Source organism: Nestor notabilis, unplaced genomic scaffold (assembly GCF_000696875.1).
Source record: "Nestor notabilis isolate BGI_N333 unplaced genomic scaffold, ASM69687v1 scaffold3644, whole genome shotgun sequence".
Taxonomy (NCBI): Eukaryota; Metazoa; Chordata; class Aves; order Psittaciformes; family Psittacidae; genus Nestor; species Nestor notabilis.
The window spans coordinates 31737-36180 of NW_009925959.1; the positions used below are offsets into that span (position 1 = coordinate 31737).

Consider the following 4444-nt stretch of genomic DNA (forward strand, 5'->3'; position numbering starts at 1 on the left):
AAGTAAACTCATGATGGATCAAACTAGTATCAAGCTCTGGATGTCCTAAGGTCCATTCTGGTTCAAATTCTCATCAGCTTTTCTCCACATGTGGGGAATTATGTTAGCGATTGTGAGCTGGGCATCTCTCTATCTTAGCAAGTCTCTAGTTTACACAAAAAGTCACCGTCTGCTTTGTTCTAGGGTAGGAGTGAAACCAGTCCTGTTAAGGCTAAACTTTGGGGGATTTTTGATTTGTAAAACCACAAGGATAACAAAGGGGGAGACGTTTGTTTTTTAAAAAATATACCAGAATATTTTCATGACCAACAAATTTCTACCAAGGACAGAGAACCTCTTGTTTTCTTCTTAGCACAACATCTGAACCTCTGAATTAAACTTCTAGAACCTGAGCAAAACCTGCAATTACGAATGCATGACAAAAATAATGAAGATTCCTTACAGAAAGCTCAGCTGCTCAAAATGATCTGTTACGTCTCTTCAGTGACGTAACTTCTTTTTTTAGAAAATAGAAAGCATTATCTGACCCGGTTGAAGCCTGTAGTTCTCTAGACATGTACCCTAACAGGAAAAAAGAGTTTTTAAAAAGGTTTTCTATTTTTCATTTGTAATAGTAATGGAATTAATTGATTTACGGGTGCTCAGTAAAGTCCTTTGTTCCATAAATGCTATAAATCAGAGGAGCTTCTAAACCTTGCCCAGTGATTTTTACTTATATCCTGTTTTCAGTTCTGCTTCCCTCAACAGGGAAGGCAGGATGTGAAGCAAACCTGGCAACAAACCTGCTGTCTGCTGTTTGGGTGGAACTTTCTCTGCCTAAGCTGCCTCTTCAGCACTGAGCCCTGCACCTAGCGCTTTGGAAGCTGCAGGTTGCTGAGGGACATGTAGCTATGTCATGGCATAATTTTGGTGTTAGCATTTGTTTTAAAATGTTTAAGTAACAGGTTTATGATCTTATGTTAAAGAGCAAAGCTTTGGGAAATTCTTCATGTTGCAATGCAGCTGTAGCACTCAGAAAAACAAAGCCCAGGTTTGAGGACAAAGCAAAGTTGAGTTTATCTTTTGCTTTCAAATTAATTTGTTTTATTGTTTGTAACTTCACATTCTTCTCTCTAGTATACTGCACTATTCCAGTGCTTTCATATGCTAAATCAATTCCTTGTCCTGTTCTCCTGTTGGTCACCCTTTATTTAGGATAAAAAATAACTCCTGGAGATAACTGCAGATAAATTGCAAGTCAGCATTTCTGTGATTTGTTTCTGGTATATTGGTTGTTGTTACAAGGCACAAATTAACCTAAGATGAGAAGCTTTTGTAAATCATTGGAGTATCCTTGCTTTTGTCTAGTATTTTTTCCTACATGAACATCTATAATACTGTATGCTTTTACAAATGCTGATATAATGATTTATAATCAGTGGATGCAGGGACACATTGATTAACTATGCCTTTGTTAACTGCAGTAACAACCACCTTGTAATGTTTTCGATAGCTAAGAATGGAACAGGTTTTCTCACAGAAATTCATCTTCTTCCGTATCTTTTTTCCTTGCATTTCTTTCCTTCCTTTATCTTTATTACAGCCTGACAAGCAGCACAGTAAGGTGCTGTGCACACTGACAGTCCCAGTATTGCAGAATAGAGTTCTTACAGAAAAAGCAGTATCAATTCATCTCATGCATAAATGCTTTGTCTCTGAAAGCTGTACAGCAAACTTGTTAGCTCAGGGACTTACTACACTATCTTTGGGATAAGATAAAAGCCTTACCAATGAACTTTTTGTAGCAAGCCACAGCTCATAAAATAAGTCATCAGAAAAAATGATTCTTTTTGGACCACTGCAGTAAAGAAACTTCTAAAATAAGAATTGCTGGTCCTTTAGAACAGGGGCTATAAAACCTGGTAGTCCAGGGCTACGGTGCTTAAGTACCTGGGCCACTTAAACTTGAGATTTAGGAGACCAAGTCACTGATGTGTTCATGTAACTTTTCCTCTAAGCCTTTAACAAATCTCTTAGCAGGAGATATATGCCCAAGTTAGCTAGTGTACATGGCCTTCACCTCCTCTGAGCATTGGTCACAGTAAAGCCATAGCACCTTAAACACAGATACCAAGTCAACCCCCACTTTGGTAAAGCATTTTGCATCGGATCATAGCACAGCATACACCTTCTCACCCAAAGCAGTACTAAGCCTGTAACTGTCCACACTGCAAGTGAAATCCTCTCCTAAAGGGTTACAGGTGCAATTTGCAGTATCATTTCTGTCCATTTTCCCTTATGAATGAGCATCAGCAACATGATCTAAATGTTACAAAACAGTATAAAAAAATGAAAAAAAAAAGGCACATAAAATGTCTCTTCTTTTAAACAATCTAGGTATATTGTGGTATAGCCCAAGAAAGCCAGAGATTTTCCTCTTCCAGTGTCATTTGTAAACAGATCTGCTGTTATCTGCACTTTATTTGGTTTAAGTGCCATCCTTGTTAAGCCCAAAGGGTTCTGTGGATATATATATAAACTTCATAGCCTGTCTTGTGATATTTCTTAAATTATTTAATACATTAGAAGACATTTTTGGAGTTAAAAAACCTTTGAAATGAACTTCATAGCCAAAGAACAGCAAATACCATTTGTCCCTTACCTGAGTCAGAGTTGGTGGAGCTTCTGTTTGTTCCCAAATCAGGCAAACTAAAATCAGCAGTATCCCAAAATGTTAAGCAGCGAACAGAAAATGAAGATCAAACACAAAAATACACTTCTCTTTTCGTTAAGCAATACTGGGAGTGTTCAGCTCTCCAGTCTCTAAGGTTTTCCAGCTGGGAGTCAGCCTTTTCCCGTCCTGCATCCCGACATCCTGTTATTGTTCCAAGTAATACAGTGAGAAGAGGGAGTGGAGGAAATAGATAAACTTAGCCTTATTATTGCTATACCTACTTATTTGTTGCTGACTCTAATGAGGGAGCTGAATAAAAGGAAATAGGCTCTGAGTGTAACACAAAAGTTGGTATGTTATTTAGTATTGTTTTATGAAGAGTTTTAGGAGTTAGCTGGTACTTTGAATAGCATCTGATACTTGATCAGCACAGATTATGCCTGTTTTGCACAAATGGGATTTTCAAAGCAGTTTGGAGATGTCCTATCTGTAAAGATTTTTATACCTGCAAGCAAAACGCTGGAGCCCTCATGTGAATGAGACTGTGTTCCTCTAAAGCGCTGTCAGTGCTGGGTGTAAAAATGAAATTTAACAGTACTTTTCAAAAGTAAAATTATGACCTTAGAGTACCCAGACCCTTCTGTGGGACTGTGATGCGTTTCTTGGTGCCATCTGCCATTTTCTGACCCCTATCTAAAACTGAATGCAAAGGTCTACCTCTGGCATTGGGCAGTACAAATGGAAGGGGATTTTGTTTTTATTTTTGTAGCTAAATAATACAGAAGAAAATCTAGGAAGTGTGGGATCTAACTTAAAACTTACTTATAGCTGGTTATAAGTGTAGGCAAATGTTCAATGTATCTTAGGACTTTAAATAATAATGTTCCACAGTTAAATACTCTTTTGCCCCTGTTTGTCATCACAGTTCAGCACAGGTGAAGGTAGTGACTTCCTGACTTGCTAGAAGGCTGAGGTTGGTCAGATTGTTTCACATTTTTATGGTATATAGCAGCAAAGATGAGTGGCTTTTTAAGAAATTGGTACATTAATTATTCAGAAAAATTAAGGAACTAACAAGGAGACGTTTCTCAGAGTCTTACGTGAGGAGACCAACCAGAGCTGAGTTTTCTTACAAGAAAATTAGCCATTCCTGTGTCATTGCTGAGAGGAGAACAGGGAGGATGTTGATAGGAGTTTTCCAGGGAAGCACAGCTAATCTGGTCAGGATGCAGCTCGGAGATAATCTGGTACCCACAGCTGACAACAGTTCCAGATATGATTTACTTTTGCAAGTGACTTCAACTGTATTTACAACCGTTGCAGAGCCTTTGATGTTCAGATCTTGGGAGCTATTTAGCTAACCTAAACAAAGGATAAGGTTAAGGGAGCCTTTCACGTCCACTGCTCAGAAAAGGAAAAGAGAAAACCCCTGTGTTATCTGTGTATGCCCTGACGCAACAGGTCTAGGTTACCAAGGTCTGTTTTGATGCCTGCTAAATAAGATTAGATGCAGGATTTGCATCTAAAATATTCCTCAGGGAATGATCCCAAATGATCTTGTTTGGAAATGACAGGAAAAAAACAGATGGTAGAAAATGCACCCATGTTGTGCTAAACTCCTCGTAGCACTCTGAGCAGGAACTGTGAAAGGAAACTGCCTCACCATTGGACTGAAAGAAAGGAATCATGAACCTTTCTGAAACACAATCCACAGGGACTGTAATAAGCAAGCCTGCAGGCTGGCTCAGGCACATGAACCTTGATATGGGATTTGAGTTTGTAGAGCAAGTC

The 4444-nt window shown here is 38.7% G+C and overlaps 1 protein-coding gene across 1 annotated transcript in view; it reads right to left on the reverse strand.

The window, feature by feature from the left end:
* Positions 1–2705, reverse strand: part of CDH5 (cadherin 5, type 2 (vascular endothelium)) — a 29582-nt gene extending 26877 nt beyond the window's left edge. The window contains exon 1 of the mRNA XM_010013295.1: positions 2642–2705. The gene's annotated coding sequence lies outside the window, so the exon portion shown is untranslated. The remainder of the gene's footprint in view (positions 1–2641) is intronic.
* Between the last annotated feature and the right edge of the window lie 1739 nt (positions 2706–4444).